The following is a 26,331-nucleotide window of genomic DNA, read 5'->3' as shown; positions in this document are numbered from 1 at the left end:
AATGTTCACTCTAACACACACTGAATAAATGGTGCATGCAGACGCGTCTCCGAGTGGGACTAATGCTTAGGGTGGTAATGCCCTGACACTGAGCACCTTCCCACTTCCAGCACGGCCGTGCAGACACAGTAAACCCGCAGCACACTATGCAGTGCTATTAGAACAATACAACACAATATAATTACTCAATAGCCCCCCCTGCAGTGTAATGCAGTCCTTTGCGCGTAGCAGAAACACAAGGCCTTACAGAGAGTGCTATAGTCTCTTGTCTTCTTTCTTCAGCTAGCCGTTATACTGCAGTACTTGTATTCCATAGGGTTTGCAGATGGTAATGCAACATAAAATAGTGAATAACAGCAACTCCAGTTATGAGATGCATTTATAGCTTCCTTATGTGAGAATGCACCCCGACCGTCAGTCAGTTTCAAGTGAAGTACAGGCTTTAATGCCTGAATGAGCACAGTCCAATTAGAAGAAACTGTTCCGTGGGACTGCAGATCTCAGCAGTTCTGTGAAACTAGTCTATGTCAGGTCACCTAGAGGCTGGGTGACAGATGCACACCATTGGGATCAGGAGTGCACCGCAAGGTAGTGGACCCTACGGCTGACTGCTGCGGATTGAACCCTGGGAGGTTCAGGAAGCAGGTCTACTGGATCACTGACACAGATCCCACTGGGAGCTAGAGCATAGATTCCCCAGGGCGCGGAGTCTAAGAGCCAGCAGGTGTTCACCAGAGCCTTTAATGGTAAGGATGGACTGAGCTGCAGTCTGGCTTCAGGTCGCGGCCCCCAGGGTCTCACAGCTCACGCTCACGGTAGACTACAGGGGAAGAAGAAGGAGGCAGCGGGCTGGAACAACAAGGAAAGTAAGGGACAAGCCAAGGTCGGGGCCACAAGCAGACAAGGACAACAGAGTACACGCCAAGGTTCAGGATCACAGGCAAACAGGGATGGTCGGGAACACGCCAAAGGTCAGGGTCACGAGCAGACAGGAATAGTTAAGAACAGGCCAAAGTCGGTAACAGGAATCAGCTGTAGGAAACACAGCAAGTACACACAGAGGCTAACACACAATGGTTGATCAGCACTGCTGGCTTGCAGTGCACAGGTTAACATAGGGTTCCCTGATAGAGCCTGGGGTGGGGCCATGCTTAGAGGAGAGGTTACAAAAGCAGTCAGGTGAGGGTCAGCTGGTCTCTAGAGATGAACACATGGAGACAGGTATGCTGATCGACAAACTCTATTGCATAACCATGACAGTACCCCCCCTCTTAAGACCTCCCCCTCCCCCACCTGTGCCCAGGCTTAAAGAGAAACTCTAGATGGAACCTCCTCAATAGACGAGGAGCAAAGACCTCAGATGCAGTGATCCAAGACCTCTCCTCAGGACCAAACCCTTTCCAGTGTACAAGATACTGAAGAATGCCTTTACGGAGGCGGGAATCCAAAACTTGACTAACCTCGTACTTTAGATTATCCTCAGAGGCCGGAACTGAGGTAAGGAGAGGACGAAAGGACTTATTGAGGACTAAAGGCTTTTTAGAAATGGGTAAGGGCACGAGAAGACCATCAGAAGTCTGAGCAGGGTCCCCCAGAACCTTAAAGATGTGCTGGACATCCAACACAGGACCAACAGACTGGGTAGAGGTCAGTGGATACCTGAGGTCAGGTTGGTTAAAAGGTGACGTGTCACAAGAGTTAAGCTGGATAGCTGAAACACAAACAGAATGCAGAGAGCCCTGAACAAAAGATTGAAAACCCCACCTAGCCGAATGAGGCAGTCTATCCAAAGGATGGATTGAGCCTCTTAAACAGGTTTGAACGGACGTAGTAGCAGTAGGGTGAGGCCAGGTTACAGAAGGTCCTGAACAAGAAGCAGGAAGCTCACTGGGCATAGGCTGGACTGGTGCAGAGGCCGACTGAACAGCATTGCCAGGTGCAGCGACCACCAGAATTGCATCGCAGGGCGTAGCGACTGTGGAACTGGTGGACGAGTCAGCCTGGGTGTGTGTCCAAGGGGGTCCAGGGACAGGCAAAGAGAAATGGCCATGCAAACTGGAGTGACTGATCGGCTCAGTTTCACAGGTAGGCTTCTCATCCAGAGTACCACACGACCCAGAGAGTGCCTAAGCCCGACTATTGCAGGAGACATTCCAGAAATCGCTATACGCAGCGGGAAGAGCAGAAGATACTGGGATGGTGGCAACAGGAGTATTCTCTTTTGGGGTAACCTTGAGTAGGCAGGAGGAGGAACAGGAGGAACCCCAAGTCAAGATCTGTCCAGCAGTCCAGTCAACATGTGGAGAATGGAGCCGTAACCAAGGAAGACCTAATATGATAGGAGACGAAGCCTTAGGTAAGACAAGGAAGGATATACACTCCTGGTGGAGTGTCCCTACCGACATCTTAACAGGGAGGGTCTGGAAGCGGATAGGGCCCCCTGGGAGAACAGTGCCATCAATCGCCAAGACCACCAAAGGCGTAGTAAGGGGCAAAAGGGTAAGTCTCATGGAAGACGCAGTTCCCCAGTCCATGAAATTGCCAGCGGCTCCGGAATCCAGATGTGCCGAGACCGAACAAGAGGAAGCGCCGACATGAAGGAACACAGAAAGAAGAAGACGAGAAGGTGAAGGTGATACTTCAGGGTCTAATACTCCACCTTCCAGATGTATTAGCCCCGATCATTTTTCTGGACGAAGAGAACAAGTGTCACGAAAATGACCTTTGGCCCCACAGTAGAGGCACAGGCCCAGAGTTCTGCGCCTAGCGCGTTCTTCAGGAGACAGATTGGTCCAGCCCAGCTGCATAGGTTCCTCAGCGGGCAGGGGGTGCTCCTCGGATCGAAGAGAAGGGACTGGGAGCTCAAGCTGCCTAAGGAACGGGGACTGCTGGCATCTTTTTTCCAGGGCCCTCTCCTGAAAGCGAATATCAATCTGGTTACACAAGGTGATGACACCGTCCAGATCAGCAGGAAGGGATCTTCCTGCTAATTCATCCTTCACTCTATCAGAGAGGCCATGTAAAAAGGTTGCAACTAGGGCCTCATTATTCCAGCTCAATTCGGCTGTGAGGATACGGAACTGAAGAGCATACTGTCCCACAGAAGCGGACTTTTGATGGAGACGTAAAAGAGCGCTAGCCGCTGAGGAGACACGACCCGGTTCCTCGAAGATATTCCGAAAAAGTTTCAAGAAATCAGACAGGCTAGAAACCACTGGATCATTCAGTTCCCACAGAGGGGCAACCCATGCTAGCGCCTCGCCGGACAGAAGGGATATAATATAGGCTACTTTCGCCTGACAGGAAGTTTTGTTGGATTTCTCCGCTCCAGTGATCTCAGTCTCGTGCCGGGCACGCCGTGCCGCTCCACGCGATGACCTGGAACCCTCAGATGGCTCCGTCAAATGTCCTGGATCCTCCAGTTAGATTACACCGCCGCTCCAGCACTCTGTAGTGAGTGTCTCTCAGGTGGTGGCTGTTCCGTTCCGCACGATGCAGGCCGCGGCTCCTCCAGGCACACACCCGCAGATCCCTGCAGGCAGGTCACGTGTCCCAGGCCGAAGAGAGAGCAGAAGATGGCCACGCTGGCCCTTTTATTCCCTTCCCAGCATGTAGTTCAGTCTCTTAGTGTTCATGGGTAGGTGAGTGAGCACTGTGGGTAAGTGAGTCCTTCTGTCAACACGATTAAAGTGGAGTTCCACCCACTTTTACAACTCTTCAGCATCCCTCACTAAACTGTGCACTATAAACTAATTGGATATTTTTTTATTTTTTTATTAGCACCTACTATATATCTGCTGTATTCATTTTTCACTTCCTCCTCCCTGGCCGTGGCCCAGCGCATCATTTCCTGTTTGCAATGCCTTCTGGGAAGGGGCGCAACTTCCTCTGACACTGCCGTTGCTATGGAAACCTGACCTGAAACCTATTACACTGCTTGTGCTGCACTGAGCATGTGCGAGATCTGCAAGGATGAGATCCAGGAAGAAATACAGTCTGGCTTCAGATGCCCACACTTAAGATGGCCATGGCCTGCTGTAAGTTTATAAAATAACAAACTACTGCTATAAACTAACAAAACAGACCTTAGTTTACAGACTAACTTTACTAGAATACATTAAGCTTGTGTATTATAGGGGTATTTTTATTTAAAAAGTGTAATTTCGGCCAGAACACCACTTTAAGTCACTTCCTGTTCATGCTCTTACCCTGTTTCCCCGAAAATAAGACCTACAAGGACTTTAACCAGGGCTTATTTGGGGGGTAGGGCTTATATTGCAGCCATCACCGACAATCACGCTAGGTCTTATTTTCGGGGAAACAGGGTATGTGAAAAAAAATATAAACAAGTCTCATTCACGTTGCATACCACTAGAGGGAGCCAAATACCAATCTAATAGCATGGTCTTATTATATAGCATTACATGGCAAATATTCCAGCGCTACATATATATATATATATATATATATATATATATATATATATATATATATATAAAATTAGCAGAGACCCTAGGGAATAAAACGGCGGTCATTGCAATCTTTTTTGTCACACATAATTCGCGCAGCAATTTTTCAAACGCAATTTTTTGGGGAAAAAAAAACACTTTCATGAATTTAAAAAGACAAAACAGAATTTTTACCACTATTTTTTGCATAATATAAAAGATGATGTTACGCCAAGTAAATAGATACCTAACATGTCATGCTTTAAAATAGCGCACGCTCGTGGAATGGCGACAAACTACGGTACTTAACCACCTGCCACCCAGGCCAATTCTGACACTTCTCTCCTACATGTAAAAAATCATATTTTTTTTGCTAGAAAATTACTCAGAACCCCCAAAAATTATATATATATAATATATATATATATTTTAGCAGAGACCCTAGAGAATAAAATGGCGATCGTTACAATTTTTTATGGCCCACAGTATTTGGGGCAGCGGTTCTTCAAATGCAGTTATTCGGAAACTAATACAATTAATTTTAATGCAAAAAAACAAAATATATAACCCAATTTAAGATATAAAAGATGATGTTATGCCGAGTAAATAGATACCCAATATGTCACACTTTAAAATTGTGCACGCTCATGAAATGGCAACAAACTTCAGTACTTAGCCGCTTTCCGCCCGCTGGCCGTCAAATGACTGCTGGGCGGCGCGGCTCTCATTCTGGGTGGACGTCATATGACGGCGGAGGCTCTTTACCACGTGATCAGCCATGTCCAATCATGGCTGATCACGATGTAGACAGGAAGAACCATTGATCGGCTTCCTCACTCGCGTCAAACAGATGCGCGTAGAGGAGAGCCGATCGGCTGCTCTCCTGACAGGGGGGGTCTGTGCTGATTTTTTATCAGCGAACCCCCCCTCGGATGCCCACCCAGGACCACCAGGATGCCGCCAGGACCACCAGGGATGTCACCACCCTAGACCACCAGGGAAATGCCAATCAGTGCCCAGGCAGCTGCCAATCAGTGCCCATCCCCAATTCCTGCCAGTGCCATCAGTGATGCCTATCAATGCCATCTATCAGTGCCGCATATTAGTGCCCATCAGTGCCATGTATCAGTGCCCAGCAGTGCCGCCTATTAGTGCCTCCGATAAGTAACCATCAGTGCAGCCTTTCAGTGCCCATAAGTGTCGCCTATCAGTGCCCACCATTGCCACCCATGAGTTCCCATCAGTGCCACCTATCAATGCCCATCAGTGCTGCATATCAGTGCCGCCTACCAGTGCCCATCATCAGTGCCCATCAGTGCCACCTCATTGGTGCCGCCTTATCAATGCTGCTTTATCAGTGCCCATCAGTGAAGGAGAAAACTTACTTATTTACAAAATTTTATAACAGAAGCAAAAAAAAAAAAATTTTTTTTCAAAATTTTCGGTCTTTTTTTATTTGTTTATCAAAAAATAAAAATACGCAGAGGTGATCAAATACCACCAAAATAAAGCTCTATTTGTGGGAACAAAATTATAAAAATCATGTTTTGGTACAGTGTAGCATGACCGCGCAATTGTCATTTAAACAGCGACAGCGCTGAAAGCTGAAAATTGGCCTGGGCAGGAAGGGGGTGTAAGTGCCCCGATATTGAGGTGGTTAAACATCTCCATAGGTGACGCTTTCAATTTTTTTTACAGGTTACCAGTTTAGAGTTACAGAGGAGGACTAGCGCTAGAATTATTTCTCTCGCTCTAACGATCGCGGCGATACCTCACACGTGTGGTGCGAACGCCGTTTACATATGCGTGCGCGACTTACGTATGCGTTCGCTTCTGCGTGCGAGCACGAGGGGGCCGGGCACGTTACTTTTTTTATTTTATTTTTTATTTATTTAATTTTTTTTTTTTTATCACTTTTTTCCTATTAGAAGAAATATAAACATCCCTTGTAATAGAAATAAGGGATGACAGGTCCTCTTTATGGAGGTCGTAGCGCTCAGCGAGTATGACCTATTCAAGTGAATGGGGCCGATCTGCAAGCTCCCTGCGACCGCGTGCAACGTACATGGCTGCAGCATGCGAGTGCGAGGTTCAAGGGGTTAAAGGCCGTGATACAACGCCCCCTCACCACCTGACAAATGCTTCCTGAAGAGTGTCCCAAATGCGGATTGCCCTTCAGAGATCAAAGCACCTGAAGAGCAAAAAAGTTCTGGGGCTCAAATTGGGCAGATTTGTGCTTTTTTGAGCATTTTTAATTCCATGGGAATGAACAGAAATTAGCAATTCACACATTTTTGAGTGTTTTTGCACATATTTTTGCAGCATTTTTTTTTTTTTGCTCAAAGAAAAAAAAAATATAAAAATAAATAAATGTTAAATAAATCAAATAAATACACAAATAAATAATAACATATAATAAAAACATGTAATAGATAAATAATAATTAACCCCTAGCATTAACCCCCTATCCCTAAAAAAATATATATTCAATTAATTATTATTATTAATAGTAATAAAAAAATAAATTAACAACCTAACCCTAACAAAAAATAAAAAATGAAGACAAAATATAAACCCCCAAACCTAAACCCTAAATATTATTATAAGTAATAATAATAATAATAATAATATATTATTAATAAACAAAATTAACACCCTAACAATAAATTTAAAAAAGAAGACAAAAAAATATTAACCCCTAACTTAAACCCTAATTATTCTTTTTATTATTAGTAGTAGTATTATTATTATTAATAATAATAATAATAAATATCATAATAATAAATGAATAAACAAAATAACAAAGAAAATTTAAAATTAAAATAATAAGACAGAAATAAAATATTAACTCCTAACCCAAACTCTAACCCCTAATGCTAACCCCAACACGTGACACCTAATACAGCATACACACAGTCGGACTTTTCGACCAGACTTGTCCGACGGACGCCGACGGACCAAATCCGGCGGACAATCCGATCTTGTGTGGGCTTCACTGGAACTTCAGCAGACTTTTCCAGTCGCAAATCTGATGGACTTTAGAATTGGAACATGCTTCAAATCTTTACGCCGTAACTCCGCCGGACCCAAAAATCCACTCGTCTGTTTGCCAGTGCAACGGATAAAAACCAACGCTAGGGCAGCTATTGGCTACTGGCTATTAACTTCCTTATTTTAGTCCAGTGTACGTCATCACGTATGAATCTGTCGGACTTTGGTGTGATCGTGTGTAGGCAAGTCCGTTCGTTAAAAAGTCCATCGGAAGTCCACTGGAAGGTCTGTCGGACCAGTCCGGTCGAAAAGTCTGACCGCGTGTACATGGCATTACTCTTACCCTAATCCTAACCCCTAACTTTACACCTAACCTTAACTCTAACCCCTTTCCATAGATAAAAATAATAATAAATGAATAATAATTTAAAAATTAAAAATAAAAGCTGAAGGAAAAGCTAAAAAATCTGAAAATCCTAGCTCCAAATGATGCAACAGATGATAGTTTTCTCTATTGTCTAATAAAATTGGGAATATTTGTATGTTTTGGAGCATTTTTAATTCAAAAGAAATGAACAGAAATGCGCGATTCACACATTTTTGAGTGTTTTCTCACATGTTATTTGAGCATTTTTTTGCTCAAATAAACAAAAATTAGAGAAATACATGAATAAATAAATCTTAAATAAATAAAATAAATACACAAATGAATAAAATAAATAAATAATATGTAATAATAGATGCGTAATAATTAACCCCTAACCTTAACCCCCTAACCCTAAAAAATACGTTAAATTAAGTATTATTATTTTTAATCATTATTATTAAAAATAATAATAATAATAATAATCTAATAATAAACAAATGAATTACCACACTAACCCTTACAATAAATTAATAAAAAGAAGACAAAAAATATTAACCCCTAACCTAAACCCTAATTATTATTATTAGTAATAATAATAATAATAATAAATGAATACATTTACACCCTAACCCTAACAAAAAATAAAAATAAGACAAAAATAAAATATTAACCCTCTAACCTAAACCCCAACATGTAACACCTAACACTCCTGCTATAGAAAAAAGGCAATTTCCCCAATGGGGCTTTGCACAGCAGTGTAGGCATAATCAAAATGATAACCAATGTATAGAAGATTATTTATTTAAGGATTTATAAAGAATCACAGTATGGTTAAAATCCAATGTAAAAAAAATCTGGCCAAGTGGTGTAATACATATTCCACAACATGACACGCAATACAAAAGTGCGACAAAATGCCTGAACAACCTCTGAAAATTGCGATGCTCAGGTGTGATCGCCATAAAGTGATTGTAAAGTCTTGTTTTTTGTTTTTTTTTAAATAACAAACATGTTATACTTCCCTCCTCTGTACAGTTGGTTTTGCACAGAGCGGCCCCGATCCTCCTCTTCTCGGGTCCCTCTTCGCTGCTCCTGGCCCCTCCCCCCATGTTCAGTGCCCCCACAGCCAGCATCTATCTATGGGGGGGCACCCGAGTCACATCTCCGTGTGTCCATTCAGACATGGAGCCCTGACCCAGCCCCTCCCCCTCTCTCCCCTGATTGGCTGACTGACTTTGACAGCTGTGGGAGCCAATGGCTCAGGAGGAGTGTGCCGGACATATTAAACCCTGGTGGGCATGGCTGAGAGAAATGGGGGTCTATGAAATAAATTAGGAGGGTGCCACACACAGAAGGATTTTATCTTAATGCATAGAATGCACCTTCTGCCTTTACAACTCCTTTAAGGCTTCTGTAAAATTCACCTCCTGTGTAGAAGACGATCGCTCCGAGTTGACGCTTTTCCTGTGCGGTGCTCACTAAGGGGCTCATTCATACCTCGGGGTCCTGGTGCATTGCTTGTTCTGTGACTTCATGTGCTCTGTGATGGGCTGCAATGCAGGAATGTTGGAGTGGCGTTGCCTTAGTATGTTGGGCGGTACAACACGCTAACACATGTAATGTGTGGTTACATGCGAGCCAACACGCCACAATGCACCTGCAGAAGCATAGTTGCCAACATTGTAAAAAAAAATTTTGTGACACTTTTTGGCTGTAGGCGGAGTCTTATTATAATTAGGGGGCGGGGCATGCGTTTGTAGGTGTGGCACAGGGGAAAAGACAAACTGTGGCGCGTGGAGCGAAAAGTGGGCGAGGTTTACGCAAAATAGTGGGTGTGTCTTAAATGGGCGTAGCTCAAAGGGGGTGTGGTTAGCATCTGAGATGAACAAGGGATGGAGGGAGAGGGAGGGAGGGATGGAGGGACAGCAGCCCCAGATTCTACACAACAATAGAAATATGTGTATTCCAGACAGTTTAACGATCAGCAGATAAAGATACTCCAAACACCTGGTGTTAGCACTTCAATCATCCCGCCACCATGGTTGTTACGGTGTCAGGATGATTGAAGTGCATTATTTCTATTATTACATTGTAATATAAAATGAAATCATTCAACTCACCATAATGCTGAATCAGTGGGATCCCTGAGCGTGTCACCTGCCACGTTGCCTGCCACCAGCCGTCCGTCCTTGCATCAGGTGCCCCCAGCAGAGTCCGATCTTGCATCAGGTGCCACCAGCAGAGTCCGACCTTGCATCAGGTGTCCCAGCAGAGTCCGTCCTTGCATCAGGTGCCACCAGCAGAGTCCGACCTTGCATCAGGTGTCCCAGCAGAGTCCGTCCTTACATCAGGTGTCCCAGCAGAGTCCGTCCTTGCATCAAGGTGTCCCAGCAGAGTCTGTCCTTGCATCAGGTGTCCCAGCAGAGTCCGTCCTTGCATCAGGTGTCCCAGCAGAGTCCGTCCTTGCATCAGGTGCCCCCAGCAGAGTCCGTCCTTGCATCAGGTGTTCCAGCAGAGTCCGTCCTTACATCAGGTGTCCCAGCAGAGTCCGTCCTTGTATCAAGGTGTCCCAGCAGAGTCTGTCCTTGCATCAGGTGTCCCAGCAGAGTCCGTCCTTGCATCAGGTGTCCCAGCAGAGTCCGTCCTTGCATCAGGTGCCCCCAGCGGAGCCCCCCTTACATCAGATGTCCCCAGCGGAGCCCCCCCTTACATCAGATGTCCCCAGCAGGGCCCCCCTTACATCAGATGTCCCCAGCGGAGCCCCCCCTTACATCAGATGTCCCCAGCGAAGCCTCCCCTTACATCAGGTGTCCCCAGCGGAGCCCCCTCTTACATCAGGTGTCACCAGCGGAGCCCCTCCTTACATCAGATGTCCCCAACAGTGCCCCCCTTACATCAGGTGTCCCCAGCGGTGCCCTCCCTTACATCAGATGTCCCCAGCGGAGCCCCCCCTTAAATCAGGTGTCCCCAGCGGAGCCCCCCCTTACATCAGGTGTCCCCAGCGAGCCCCCCCTTACATCAGGTGTCCCCAGCAGATCCCCCCTTACATCAGATGTCCCCAGTGGTGCCCTCCTTACATCAGGTGTCTCCAGCAGTGCCCCCCTTACATCAGGTTTCCCCAGCAGAACCCCCCTTACTGTCCCCAGCGTAGCCCCCCTTACATCAGATGTCCCCAGCGGAGCCCCCCCTTACATCAGGTTTCCCCAGCGGAGCCCCCCTTACAACAGGTTTTTTCCTGGTAGGTCTCCGCTGGCCGCGTGGTTACAATAGAACGGGGCGGAGTGGGGCGGGGGGTGGTGGGAGCGAAGCGGGGAGGGGGGTGGGCGGCGACACAGGAGCTCCGTCTAGCTGCCCAGCTGTGTTACTGGTCTTCTTCAAAATGGCGGTCTCCGCCGGCCGCAGACCTCTAGCGGCGGCGGCAAAAAATCGTGGAAAAAACTGATTTCTCTGGACATTTCCCGGGAAGCAATACATTCGGGATATAGTCTAAATCCCAGAAATGTCCCGGGAAATTCGGGACAGTTGGTAAGTATGGCAGAGGAAAAGCGTGAACTCGGAGCGCTCTTTTACACAGGAGTTGTATTTTGAAGGAATTTGATGAAATTGTATGAAATGAGCTCAGCGCTGCTCCCTAGTGGTGGAGTCTGGCACTGCGCTGTGACTAATCCTCTGATGAAAGAGTTAAAGAGATGGGGACACACCTCTCAATCGCTCAGCCACAATCATCCTTCAGACTGGAAGGTGATCTCAGGGAGAGCGCCCGGCGTTGCTCTGGTGGGAAGGTAAGTCACATTTTGTATTATTGCGTGCGTGGTGTTTGTACAATTTGGTGATAAAATCTGGCAGCTCTTGTGACCTGAAAGCGTGCCGATCTGTGTTCTACTGGGAGAGAAAAAAGAACATTGGAGAATTTGTAACAATTTTTTCCCATTTAGCACAGTTGTCTGACATGTCCGTTTTGGGGGGGGAGGGGCCACGCCGCACCGGTGTCTGCACCAACCCACATCGGGCTCCGAGGGGCTTTCTGCTTTGTTTCTATTGGATAATAAAAAATCTTTTTAGCGGGTGTTTGCTTGAGAGGAAGCATGGACAAAGTCACGTTTTTTTTTTTTCCCTATGTCAGCATATCACACACTTTACAATCGATCGATCTCTTATAGATTTAGTAACAGTTTTGTAGAGTGAGAGATTGTCTGATTGGATACAAATGTAACATTAAGGCTTCGTTTCCACGAGTACGACTTGTCATGTGATTTTGGACACACCGAGTCGTGTGACAAGTCACAGCCCTTCGATTTCAATATCACCCAATCAAATCATTGCGACTTTGAATAGGTGCCGCACTACTTTTGATTCAGAGAGTGGAAATTCACATTTTATAATTGTGCGACTTTAGAGTCACATTAGAGGAAACAGATCCTGATTTAGACCAGTCCCCACCTTACATGGCTATTGGCAAATCTAAAGCTGACCATACACCTTACAATCTGTCCATACAATCAACCTTAGATTCACCAAAACTACACTATATTGTCAAAAGTATTGGGACACCCGCCTTTACACATACATGAACTTTAATGGCGTCCCAGTCTTAGTCCGTAGGGTTCAATTCATCTATCAATACTGTAGCTGCTGACTTTTACTATGGGGGAACTTACCTGTCCAGGCATCCAGCGGTGTCCTCATCTGAGCTGATTCTTGAACTGGCTCTCGGGTGCTGGCGCCGCCATCTTGGCTAAGGGAAACCGGCAGTGAAGTCTTGCGGCTTCACACCCGCTTTCCTCCTGCCTCTCCCCTCTCCCTCCCATAAGGTGCCAAATGTGGCAGTGGAGGGGGGGAGGCAGATAAGCGGAGCTTCCCCTTTTCCCCTATGATAAGTCCCCGATCGGATATACAGTACCAGTGGTGGCTGGTGCTCAATTCCCTTCAGGGCGGGGCGGCCCGTGGCCCCCCTCAGCCAGCCACCCCCTGGCGCTCGCTCGTTCAATTGCACTTTTCCCCCTGGCAGGCTCGTCACCCGCCAGGCCCCCCACCAGCCCTGCACTTACCCCATCCCGGTCGTGGCTTCAGCAGCTCCCCCCTGCATCTCTTCCTGAGTCCCGGCGGACGCTTTTCCTCACAGCCAATCAGGACTAGGGACTCGTGGCCAATCGGGTCTTAAGACTTCCGGCCAATTGGGTCTCAGGACCCACTTCCTGATTGGCTGGGAGGAGAAACAGGAAGACATTAGCGAATATTAATTCTTTAATGTCACACAACTGGGTGGGCTCTGGGTGCAGTGTTCTGCGCCCCGAGCCCAACCTTTTTGAAGCCAGTTAGAGCCTCCGGCTCAAATCACGTGCTTCGGAAAAAAAAAATAGCATTGAAACCCTTGTATCCGGTGCCCCGCATGTAGATTAGGGTCCGGCTGCATGGATTAGGGGGGGTGGCGTCCCTGCGCCCTGCATGAGTGGCCGCCACTGAACAGTACCATCATTTGTAGATGCCATAACTTTCACCAATTTCACTACAACCAAACCAATCAATATACATAGTTATAGTAGGTGAGGTCGAAAAAAGACACAAGTCCATCAAGTCCAACCTATGTGTGTGATACACTTATTAGTGTTCTCTTCTTGTGACAATGTTGATAGCGAAGCCTCTGGTATGTGTCTCTGGGGAAGGTGCGGATGGCATCACAGATTTCTGACCTAACCAGTTACAGTACATTTTGCCCCCTGGTGTGTCTTTGCACTGGCTAGTAGGGGTGCATTTACAACGAGGTTGTCACCTCTCTGGAAGAACAGGACCTTCAGGTTCTGTTTCTGTTTTGCTTTAGAAGTCACAGATGCTCAGCAGACCCTGAAGCTGTGGAGCCTGCGATAGCTGATGCAAGCCTGGTTGCTCTGCCCAGAAATTGCTGGCGCGCTTGAAAAGGTCACCAAATACTTCGAAAAATATAAATATTTTTTATACTATATGTGCTGAGTTCCCAGGTCTGTACACCCGCTGTGCCCATTATGAGGGGTTCCCACCATCCCTGTGCTGAGTTCCCAGGTCTGTACACCTGCTGTGCCCATTATGAGGGGTTCCCACCATCCCTGTGCTGAGTTCCCAGGTCTGTACACCCGCTGTGCCCATTATGAGGGGTTCCCACCATCCCTGTGCTGAGTTCCCAGGTCTGTACACCTGCTGTGCCCATTATGAGGGGTTCCCACCATCCCTGTGCTGAGTTCCCAGGTCTGTACACCCGCTGTGCCCATTATGAGGGGTTCCCACCATCCCTGTGCTGAGTTCCCAGGTCTGTACACCTGCTGTGCCCATTATGAGGGGTTCCCACCATCCCTGTGCTGAGTTCCTGGGTCTGTACACCCGCTGTGCCCATTATGAGGGGTTCCCACCATCCCTGTGCTGAGTTCCCGGGTCTGTACACCTGCTGTGCCCATTATGAGGGGTTCCCACCATCCCTGTGCTCAGTTCCCGGGTCTGTACACCCGCTGTGCCCATTATGAGGGGTTCCCACCATCCCTGTGCTGAGTTCCCAGGTCTGTACACCCGCTGTGCCCATTATGAGGGGTTCCCACCATCCCTGTGCTGAGTTCCCGGGTCTGTACACCCGCTGTGCCCATTATGAGGGGTTCCCACCATCCCTGTGCTGAGTTCCCGGGTCTGTACACATGCTGTGCCCATTATGAGGGGTTCCCACCATCCCTGTGCTGAGTTCCCGGGTCTGTACACCCGCTGTGCCCATTATGAGGGGTTCCCACCATCCCTGTGCTGAGTTCCCGGGTCTGTACACATGCTGTGCCCATTATGAGGGGTTCCCACCATCCCTGTGCTGAGTTCCCAGGTCTGTACACCCGCTGTGTCCATTATGAGGGGTTCCCACCATCCCTGTGCTGAGTTCCCGGGTCTGTACACATGCTGTGCCCATTATGAGGGGTTCCCACCATCCCTGTGCTGAGTTCCCAGGTCTGTACACCCGCTGTGTCCATTATGAGGGGTTCCCACCATCCCTGTGCTGAGTTCCTGGGTCTGTACACATGCTGTGCCCATTATGAGGGGTTCCCACCATCCCTGTGCTGAGTTCCCAGGTCTGTACACCCGCTGTGTCCATTATGAGGGGTTCCCACCATCCCTGTGCTGAGTTCCTGGGTCTGTACACATGCTGTTCCCATTATGAGGGGTTCCCACCATCCCTGTGCTGAGTTCCCGGGTCTGTACACCCGCTGTGTCCATTATGAGGGGTTCCCACCATCCCTGTGCTGTGTTCCCAGGTCTGTACACCTGCTGTGCCCATTTGAGGGGTTCCCACCGTCTGTGCTGAGTTCCTGAAGCTTACAATCTAATGGAGACCATAGAAGTCAAATTTTCCATTTTACACATTGTAGAGCTCTGGTGTTAACATGTCTTCTAAATATTTCATCAATACCACCACACAACTGACACAGGTCACTACTGTCTTCCCTTTTAGGTTCTGTACTGCAGACCAAGATGGCACAACCTTCCTTCACCACCCATAATCCTCTGGGCAGCCCCCGCGGTTCCCCAAGGATGACCACACCTCTGACATCAGAGGACTCTTGATAATGAATGATGTGAGGTAAGACTCTTGATCGCCTTTTTTGGGATACTGGGTTATAATTGTTTTTTAATTTTTTATACAACCAAATTTTATTTTAGTGGACATCATTATAGCATACGGCCATACGCTATGTTGTGTTGCGTTGCTTTTTTAGCAGTTTTCTTGATGAGCACCATTATAGTCCCACCTTGTGGGGCAGCAATCTAAATGCCAGTAGACGGATTGTCACTAACGCAGGTTAAGCCTTTCACACACATGGTAGCCGTTACCACGTGTTTTAACTTAAACACACAGCAATTACTGCATCCCCTGCTACAATTCTGGCTTTAAAAAAATTATATCTACATTACTCTCTGCCGCACCCAGACAGGAATGTATTAATGTTGAACCTATGCTGCTATAGGTCAAGACAGTGTAAAGCATAGATTAGGTTGCGCGCAGTGCAGGGGGCCGGGGATTCCGAACCTGCCCCCAGACAGCCGCCTGCAGCTCCACAGTGGCAACAGATTTGTGTGTGACTGTCTTGGTTACTTGGGGAGCCAAAGCCCAGTCTAAATAATGTGTCCGGGTTTCAGTCCGCCTGAAACCTGGACACATGATTCAAAACCCGAACTGTCCGGGTGAATCCCGGACAGGTGGCAACCCTAGTACAGAGTGCAGGGGGCCAGGGATTAGGGTGAGAGCGTACAGAGTGCAGGGGGCCAGGTATTAGGGTGAGAGCGTACAGAGTGCAGGGGGCCGGGGATTAGGGTGAGAGCGTACAGAGTGCAGGGGGCCAGGGATTAGGGTGAGAGCGTACAGAGTGCAGGGGGCCAGATATTAGGGTGAGAGCGTACAGAGTGCAGGGGGCCAGGGATTAGGGTGAGAGCGTACAGAGTGCAGGGGGCCAGGGATTAGGGTGAGAGCGTACAGAGTGCAGGGGGCCGGGGATTAGGGTGAGAGTGATGAGAGCGTACAGAGTGCAAGGGGCCAGGGATTAGGGTGAGAGTGATGAGAGTGTACAGAGTGCAGGGGGCCAGGGATTAGGGTGAGTGCACAGAGTGCAGGGGGCCGGGGATTAGGGTGAGTGCACAGAGTGCAGGGGGCCGGGGATTAGGGTGAGTGCACAGAGTGCAGGGGGCCGGGGATTAGGGTGAGTGCACAGAGTGCAGGGGGCCGGGGATTAGGGTGAGTGCACAGAGTGCAGGGGGCCGGGGATTAGGGTGAGCGCACAGAGTGCAGGTGGGTGGGGATTAGGGAGAGTGTACAAAGTGCAGGGGGGCTGGAGAACTGGGTGAGTGCCGGGGAACTGGGTGAGCGCAGGGGGCCAGGGACTGGGGGACTGGGTCATGCACAAGTTGCAGGGGGGGTCAGGATTAAGGGTCCAGGGCTCATGCAGTTACTCACAGATTGCAGTTGTCATCCCCATGACCCAGCATCAATCCGGGAAGCCAAATAGATTGTGAGCTTCGCAATACATGGGCTCCAGCTCGTCACACTAGGCAAGCGTCAGTCCAAATCGGCCTGGTTAGAGTGGTCTGCACACCATTATGAATAGCCATGCACGTGCAGAGTACTCTACTGGCACCATTTTTGAACTGGTCACTTGCGCAGTGTAAAGAGTTTAAACACATGCACTGTGGCATTTATGGTGTCGGCTCCCAGGCACACATCCAGTAATAGTAGTTTTTCAACAGACTGACCCCTCACATTTGGGACTGTCCCAAGGAAATGGCGACAGATGGTCACCTTAGTTTAGCCATTCTAACCCTTTCTCCCCTCATTACTAAAAAATGTGTTATAGGGTTAGCCTGTATCCCCATTACTTCCTGTCCTTAGAGGAACACAAATTGACATGACAAGCTGAGAAACTTTATATCCCTCTCAACAAAAGTCATAGAACAGATAAGAGTTTAGAAGGTCCATTTGCGGACCACCTGCCAGCAATGTACTGCAGCCAGGCTGCCCATGCAGGCAAAGCAACATACCTGCCTGCTTTTGGATTTAGGGTGTGCACATGCGCACCCCTGTGCCCATACCCACTGTGATTGTTTGCAGTAGGAGTCTATCAGCAAGTCCTGGCCATTATTCATGGCCGGGATCTGCTGATCGGCTGTGTCCAATCACAGCCAAGAGCCCTGTGTTGGCAGACAAGGTAGAGGATAAGAAACGGAGCGATTTTTTGTAAAAGCAGCAAACTGTACACGACATACATACTTGCCAACAGTCCCGATTTTTTTTCCTGGGACAATCCTGATAATTGAACCCTCTTCCCAATCTGAGTGTGTCCAGATGAAAATCCTGGGATTTTGCTTTTGTCCCAGGAATCTGGACTTTTTTGGCACTGGCCACAGCTAATGGCTCCAAAAATATGTCTGCCGCTGCAAGATCTCTTTCTGGCTAGCAGGTCTTTCCCCGTGTGTTCAGTGGAGAGGGGCCTCTGATCCGTGCAGCCAATCAGCTTCTCTCTTCAGTGTACAAGTAGACAATTTGCTTGTACACTGAAGCCGGTTAGCTACACGGAACGGAGGCCCCTCCCCTCTCCACTGAACACACGGGGAAAGAAACCTGCAAAGACACATGGAGCTGCCGCCAACCCTCCGCACCGTGGCCTGCTGCTAGTCTGTGTCCGACTAGAAGCAGAGCCAAGGAACTCTACTGGGGGGCACCTGAGTTGTAAGGAGGGACTCTGCTGGGGGCACCTGAGATGTAAGGAGGGACTCTGCTGGGGGGCACCTGAGATGTAAGGAGGGACTCTGCTGGGGGGCACCTGAGATGTAAGGAGGGACTCTGCTTGGGACACCTGAGATGTAAGGAGGGACTCTGCTTGGGACACCTGAGATGTAAGGAGGGACTCTGCTTGGGACACCTGAGATGTAAGGAGGGACTCTGCTTGGGACACCTGAGATGTAAGGAGGGACTCTGCTGGGGGGCACCTGAGATGTAAGGAGGGACTCTGCTGGGGGGCACCTGAGATGTAAGGAGGGACTCTGCTGGGGGGCACCTGAGATGTAAGGGGGGACTCTGCTGGGGGGCACCTGAGATGTAAAGGGGGACTCTGCTGGGGGGCACCTGAGATGTAGGGAGGGACTCTGCTGGGGGCACCTGAGATGTAAGGAGGGACTCTGCTGGGGGGCACCTGAGATGTAAGGAGGGACTCTGCTGGGGGGCACCTGAGATGTAAGGAGGGACTCTGCTGGGGGCACCTGATGGCATCTGGTGGCAAGCAACGGGGCAAGTGACACACTCAGGGCTCCCACTGATTCTGCATTATGGTGAGTTGAACTATTTCATTTTATATTACAATGTAATAATAGAAAAAATGTGCTTCAATCATCCTGACACCATAACAACCATGGTGCCAGGATGATTGAAGCACTAACACCAGGTGTTTAGAATATCTTTATTTGCTGATTTGTTAAACTTTATGAAATACAGATATTGCTATTGTGGTGTAGGATCTGGGCCTGCTGTCCCTCCATCCCTCTTTCTTTCCTTGCTTCTCTCTCCTACCTCACTATTTCTTTTTCCCTCCATCTCAGACTCAAACCACACCCTCATTTGAGCCCCTCTTAAGCCACGCCCATAATTTAGCTTAAACCACGCCCATATTTTTACATGCCACATTTTCCTCACCCTGCTACACCACACCTACAAACATGCCCCGCCCCCTCTTGTGCCTCTGGTCCAGGACCTCTTCATGTGTTCCTGAAAGTGGTCTCAACTGCACTCGAGCCCAGGCCCAAGGTCACCCCCCCAGATTGGGGAGCTCCCTCAAATGCCCCAACACCTTCCGCACCATCTCACTCCAGCTCTTTCACCCAACAACCTCCAGCAGCTGGGTTGACCCTGGGTATTTAAGGAGGCCTGCCCCCTGCCAATCCAGATTGGGGATTGGTCAGGGCTCCCTAAACACCCCAGGTGTCTCCACCTCCCCTCCCACCTCTCTTTTCAGAAAGCACTAGAAGCCTCTGGAAAGAAATGGAAGGTCCTGCTGACACCACCCGTGATTCACCCAGCCCTACTCTGAGCCACTCCCAGCCCAGATTGAAAACAAACAGGCCTAGCAACCAGCCAGGCCTGCTTAAATTTACCTATCCTTTCTAGCACACTACTAGAGGGTGCTACATTAGTATAGTGACAGTGTATAGTATTCCCACTGATCACTTGGGTACAATCAGCCTGCCCATACATGGATCGAATCTCTGCTGGTCCCTGCTGAACCAGCTGAGATTAAAACCATCTATGGCTGGCTTAAGATCAGATTTCCCATTACTTTCCCATACACAAAATAACCCCAAAGATTTAGGAAAAACTTGACATGTGTTTTAATCCTTTAGCACTCTATCCAAAAGAAAAAGTTATGATTTTAGATATATTTTTAAGGTGGTGGAAATGCTAGTTTCCCGGCGCTGTCATTTCCATTGTCCTGGGGTAAAGCCCTGCCATACCCTCTGCAGACAATTCCATTGCATGCCCAGTGCAAATTTGTGCTATATTTTGGGAAAATGAAAAATACTTGTAGCATAGACCTCCCAATCTAGTGTTTATGGGGTTGAATTTTTAGTTTGGGGCATCCAGATAACTATTTGTATTCTTACCTTTCAGAAAAGGAAGATGTCAAATGACTAGATATGTCCCAGGTCACTGGGTGGTTGATGACCCTCATGGTCCTGATTGAAACTTTGACACGGTGCCAGGCGAATTGTAATATCAGCACAGATGGAAAAAGGGTCACCTGCAAAGGACAGAATCTCAAGCAAGTCCCTCAAAACCTTTCAGAGAGCGTGGAGTACCTGGATATATCGTTTAACGAAATTTCAGAGATGAGAGCAACTGACTTTATGCAATACCCCAATGTACAAACATTAAACCTGAGCTACAATAATATTTCATACATTGAGAACAGGAACCTTCTCTCAGAGATTCCCAATTCTCCCTTAATCGATCTGAAAAACTTGCAGATTCTTGATTTGTCGAACAACTCTACAAGCGCATCACTCTTGGGGACATCTTCAGCACTCTAAGGAATCTGACAGATTTGTCCATGGGAGGTCCTATGGTCTCCAGCATCTTCAAACATGACTTTGCTTCTATTGAAAATATCAGTCTTGATAGGTTTTCTTTGAAATCCAAATCTAGCTTGGGCTATTATGAACCTGGGGCCTTCTCTGTTCTGAACACTCAGAATTTGTGGCTTGACATTGCTGTGGGACACAAATGCTACACTGCTGAGTGATATGTTGAAGATTTGACAAATAAATCTTTAATGAGCCTCAATTTTATAAACTTGTTTGAGTTTTCCTATTATGTGGGCAACAAAGATATATTTTCTTATCTACCTTCTATTGATCTACGAGACCTGGTCTTCTACCGAGGGAAATTTAATGAGAATCTTCTATACCTGCTCTTGATGAATGTCCAGATATCTTCTGTAAAGAACCTTACTTGTTTTCTCTCGATTTTGCCCGTTCTCCAAACCTCAATATATCATATGTCGCTATTGACCACCTACATTTGGAAAACCTTATGATCCAAGATGTCATCAACCCAGATATACTTGGATTTGACTTGACGTTCCCTGGTTCAGCAAAGTTACCAACCTCAGTGTCATTAACATGAACTTCCAGCAAGTCCCTTGCAAAGTTTGGGCCCAGTTGACCAATTTAGTCGTGCTCAATTTATCGGGCAACCGTCTTATGGCCGCCTACCTGTACAACCTGTTGTGCAAGAACACCTTGTTACCCAATATTGAAATATTCAATGCTAGCTACAATGCAATGCGAAAGTCTGAAGACCATCTCTTTGTTGACAGCTCAGTGGCCAAAACTCACCTACCTTGACTTACATCCAACAAATTTGGGAGACTCAATGAATTTTGTGTGTGGACATCGAACATCAAAGTGCTTATTTTGAGGGGCAATGTGCTCCAGTATGAGGTGTTCCAGTGTTTACCTACAACTGTGGAATATTTAGACCTGTCCCATTCTCAGCTCGAGCAACTGAATATAAGTTACTTTAACCTGGCAACTAATTTGACGGAACTAAATCTTAGCAATAATAAAATCAAATTCATACCTTACAACTGGCGCAGTCCCAGCATTCAAGTGTTAGCACTGGAAGGCAACTCTTTTGGAATTATCGATAAGGGTTCCTTTAAATACCTGCCCCAGCTGAAAAACTTGATGGCGGGTAACAATCCTTACTACTGTATGTGTGACCTTTATGACTTCTTTACAGATGTTTTAGAGGATGGATCCCTGGTTCTTACTGGACTGGCCCAATGATTATTACTGCTATCACCCCCAAAATTTAATGGGAACTAGAATTGATCATTTCCGCCCTGGAAAATTTAATTGTAATGTTGGGCTTGGTGGTGGCCATATCTGCATCGGTGACCGCTTTTTTCCGTCATTGTCTGCATGCTTTTGGGTTTGGAAATTTAATTGCACCGTGGTACCTTAAAGCAACTTGTCAAATAATCAAAAGTAAGATATCGGTCAAAGAAGGCTGACCAGACCAGGAACCATGACTACCACGCCTTTATCTCTTATAGCTGTTTTGATGCCGATTGGGTAAGAAGGGGTCCTTCTCCCTCAACTGGAGAACTCGAACCCAGCCTACAAAGTATGCATCCACGAGAGGGACTTTCAACCAGGGGAAATGGATTATCGATAACATAATAGAGAACATTGAGAAGAGCCGAAAGATTATCTTCATACTGTCCCATAACTTCATCAACAGCGAGTGGTGTAACTACGAGCTGTACTTCGCCCACCAAAGGGCCATTGGGCACGCATTTGGCAGATGTCATCCTGGTGGTCAAGGACAGTGTTGGTATGGAGGACCTGCCGAAAAGATTCCATAGGCTACGGAAATTGCTTAGGACCAAAACCTACTTGGAGTGGCCCGAGGAGGACAGCAGACAAACCCTTCTTTTGGGTCCAGCTTAAGAACATCTTAGGAAAGGACAGTTTAAGCATCATGGGGCAAGATAATTTGACTTATCTTTAGTGAATGTAACTGCTATTTGTAGGGCAGGCTATGGCAACCATCAAAGGTGAATGTACCTGAAAAAAAAAACTGACTTAGAATTTCTATTCTTATATTGTAAAAATCTTCATTGTCCTTTAATAATGTCTATAATGTAAATATTACTCCATGGAGGCAAGCTTGCCCCTTACACTTACTATGAAAGCTCTTTTAGACGCTTAATCACCCAGACCAGTGGTCTCCAAACTGTGGCCCATGGGGCACTATTTTATCCACTGATACAAACAAAGGGGCATAATTCCCCTCACAGACACCAATGAAGGGGGCACAATATCTCTCAATGACACCAATAATTGGGACATAATTCCTCCCAATGACACTAACAATGGGGCCCAATGAAATCAATACCAATGAATGGGGCCCAATTTCTCCCAATGACACCAACGATGGGACCCAATGACTACAATGAGACACAATTCCTCCCAATGAAACAAATAATGGGGCACAGTTCCTCCCACTGACGCCAATGGTGGGGCACAATTCCTCCCACTGACACCAAATATGGGGTGTTTTCACCCACTGGCATCTAGACTTTTCTACTCCCCACTGGCTACAATCAGCCTCCCCCAAAGTCTGAAGGACATTAGTGAACTGGTCCTTTGTTTAGAAAGTTTGGAGGTCCCTGACCCAGACCATGACCAAGACCAGAGTTGGATTAATTATATTATGTATATAGAATTTGGTTTAGGATAGATGGGTTCCTGTTTTGGCTGACCTGTCCTCTGCTGTCTCAAATTTTGGCCAATTTCTATAAGCATATGTAATAGAATGTTGGAAATGTACTCAGTGGTGTTATGAAGGTCTCACTGGTCATCACACTAACTTGCTCTGTAGATATTGTATAGGCAGTCTGTCCACAGAGTTCATTTCATTTGTAAATTTGCTGTTATAGAGTTTGTAAATCTTTATGTTTTATATAAAAAAAAAATCAGTTTATAAAAAATATATATTGTTGTCTGGTGTTTCTTCAATAAGATTGTTTAATCTGTGCATATTTGCCTTTCCTGGTTCAATAAGGGGTGGGGGCCAGGGGACAGTCAGGCTGGGGAGGAAAGCACTAGATCATTGGTCTTTAAACTGCGGCCCGGGGGCTTGTTTTGCTTGTTTTATCTGGTCTTTAGGGTGCTATTTTATTTACTGACACCAAAGGGCACAATTCCTTTCAATGATGGGGCACATTTCCTCTCAATGACACTATCATTGGGGGCCCAATGACACCAATGACAAGGCACTGACTCTGGGACATTTTGTGCTCCCGATGGCCACAGTCCGGCCCCCTTAAAGTCTGGAGACCCCTGAGCTAGATGATGCTGGTTGTCCTCCAGCCAGGAAATGAGGCGGGGATCTATCTGACTTGCTGCTGCTTCTAATGCACATGGTGAGAAGCTAATGCTGAAGCTGAAATTTGAACACCTTTTTTGCAACATTTTTGGGCCCATGCCAATCCACTGGCTATACATGAGGTGGACAGGGAAGATGCATGCCAGTAAGATGATTATCCTTCCTCCCTAAAGATCCAATCACTGAGATAATGCATTCCAGCAACCCCCTCCCTGTGCTAAAATCAGAAATTTCACACATTTAATCAGAGTTCTCAGGTTTTAGAGCAGATGTTACACTGCAAATCTATTTCAGGAGTACCATGAGGGGGGGGGGGAGAGAGCGAGAGAGAGAGGAGAGAGAGGAGGGGGGAGAGAGAGAGGGGGGGGAGAGCGAGAGACAGGAGAGAGCGTGAGAGAGAGAGGGGGGAGGAGAGAGAAAGGGGAAGGGAAAGAGAGGGGAGAGAGGGGGGAGAGAGAGGGGGTGAGAGAGCGAGAGACAGAGAGAGCGTGAGAGAGAGAGGGGGAGAGAGGGAGAGAGAGAGGGGGGGAGAGAGGAGAGAGAGAGGGGGAGGGAGGTAGAGAGAGAGCGAGAGATGGGAGAGGGGAGAGAGAGGAGGGAGAGAGAGGGAGAGAGGGGGGAGAGAGAAAGGGGGGGAAGAGAGAGGGGGGGAGAGAGAGGGGGGAGAGAGAGGGGGGAGTAGAGAGATAGAGAGAGAAGGGGGGAGAGAGAGAGAGAAGGGGGAGAGAGAAGAGGGGAGAGAGAGGGGGGGAGAGAGAGGGAGAGATAGAGGGAGAGTAGGAGAGATAGAGAGAGGGGGGAGAGAGGGGGAGAGAGAGGGGGGGAGAGAGCGAGAGATGGAAGAGGGGAGAGAGAGGAGGGAGTAGGAGAGATAGAGAGAAGGGGGAGAGAGAAAGAGGGGGAGAGTGAGAGGGGGGAGAGAGAGAGAGGGGGGAGAGAGGAGGAGAGAGAGAGAGAGAGAGAGAGAGAGAAGAAGAGGGGGGGGGGAGAAAGAAGATGCAGCAGCACTAAGAATGAGCTCCTGAAACTTCATCACTTTATACCTTGTAATGGGCAAAATTGAAAGACAAAAAACAGGAAAATTGAGACTACCACACAAGACAGAGATGAACAAGAAGAAAAAAATGCAACAAAAAAGAGGAGATTCAAGACAAAAAAGCGCAAAACAGCAAAAAAAAGCAAGACCATCTAGCGGACAAGTATCCAGCATCAGAGAGCATCCAGGCTGAAGGATTCAAGCAAACAGTGACACAAGGTAGGACCATCTTGCTATAACAGCAAACACAGAAACAATAAAAAGAACTTCTTAAGCAAAATCCAGAAACTCTGTTTGCTGACTTCACTAGTACTGAACATGACAGAAAGAAAACTGATTTGGTATTCTATACTGAGAACTCTGAAGGCCTGGCATACAGCTTTCTGTAAATATTACAAGACTATTACAAAGGGAGGTATCTGCATGGGCAGACAGATCAAGGTCAGGGATGAGGAAGATAATTGTGAGGTACTCACCCTGAACATATATCATAAAGGGCACCATCATGGCACAAGGCATAGAGGAACAATTAGAGGAGTTTAAGCATATCTTCCCCCAAATTAAAGATCAGGCCAAGGTTTATAAGGATTTAAAAGCTACAGATAAAAAGGATAAGAAACAGATACCAGCAAAGACGTCCATAGACATGGCTGATGTCCCCTCACCCAACATCCTCCATTGCTTAATCTCATCTAGAGAGAGATTTTGTACAGCTCCAAAGACAGTTAGGTGACAAAAATGTAAATGACCAGCTGAGGGATGAGCTAAACACATTCAAGTCTGAACACAAGTCTGTCCTATTAGAAATCCGATCTACAATGCAACAGCTATGACAAGAAAACGCTCAATCGAGGGAAGAAATAAATACACTAAAATCACAAATGATACTCCACAATCAGGAAACAGAATTAAAAGGCATGGTCTATACAAAGTGCCCATCAACAAACAACAGACTAGTGAGACCCATCAACTTCCTAAAATTTAACATTACAAAGCCCAGCAACAGCCAAAACAACTCCAATAATCCAGAAACCCCAAACAAACCATTATCAAACCACAAGAACAGGCAGCAAACTCCTGAAATTGTTTTAATAATAAACTCAAATGGAAAATACCTTAACACCAAACGGCCTTCCCAAGAACAAGAATCTCCAAAATTCACTGTTTCCACAATTGAACAGGCAACAGGAGTCATCAACGATCCATATTTCACTAACCCCCAAACATATCATTTATATACACAATAGGCACAAACATTCAGGAACAATGGGACGTTATCGTGGACAAATTACTGCAACTAACAGAGTCTGCACAACAAAAATTCCCACAGTCCAAAGTAATTCTGTTCCTCCATTCTTCCAAGGAGAGACATACCAAACAGCGTAATCGAACTAATCAACACAGAGCTGGCAGACAAAACCAGGTCTAAGCCTTCCATTCACCTGGCACAACGCCATTCTATAACGCCCCAATACCTCTATGACAACAAACATCTGAACAAACAAGGGGTCAGTCACCTGGCAAGAGAATTCAAAGACATTGTTCTTGAGAG

At 47.1% G+C, this 26,331-nt stretch overlaps 1 pseudogene; it reads left to right on the top strand.

Moving 5' to 3' along the window:
* Positions 1-11,499: 11,499 nt before the first annotated feature.
* On the top strand, positions 11,500-23,308 carry LOC141116865 (toll-like receptor 2; annotated as a pseudogene).
* The last annotated feature ends 3,023 nt before the right edge of the window (positions 23,309-26,331 follow it).

This window comes from Aquarana catesbeiana, linkage group LG13 (assembly GCF_042186555.1).
Source record: "Aquarana catesbeiana isolate 2022-GZ linkage group LG13, ASM4218655v1, whole genome shotgun sequence".
Classification (NCBI taxonomy): domain Eukaryota; kingdom Metazoa; phylum Chordata; class Amphibia; order Anura; family Ranidae; genus Aquarana; species Aquarana catesbeiana.
The sequence above is the reverse complement of the archived record's forward strand: the minus strand, read 5'-3'. Positions and strand labels throughout refer to the sequence as shown.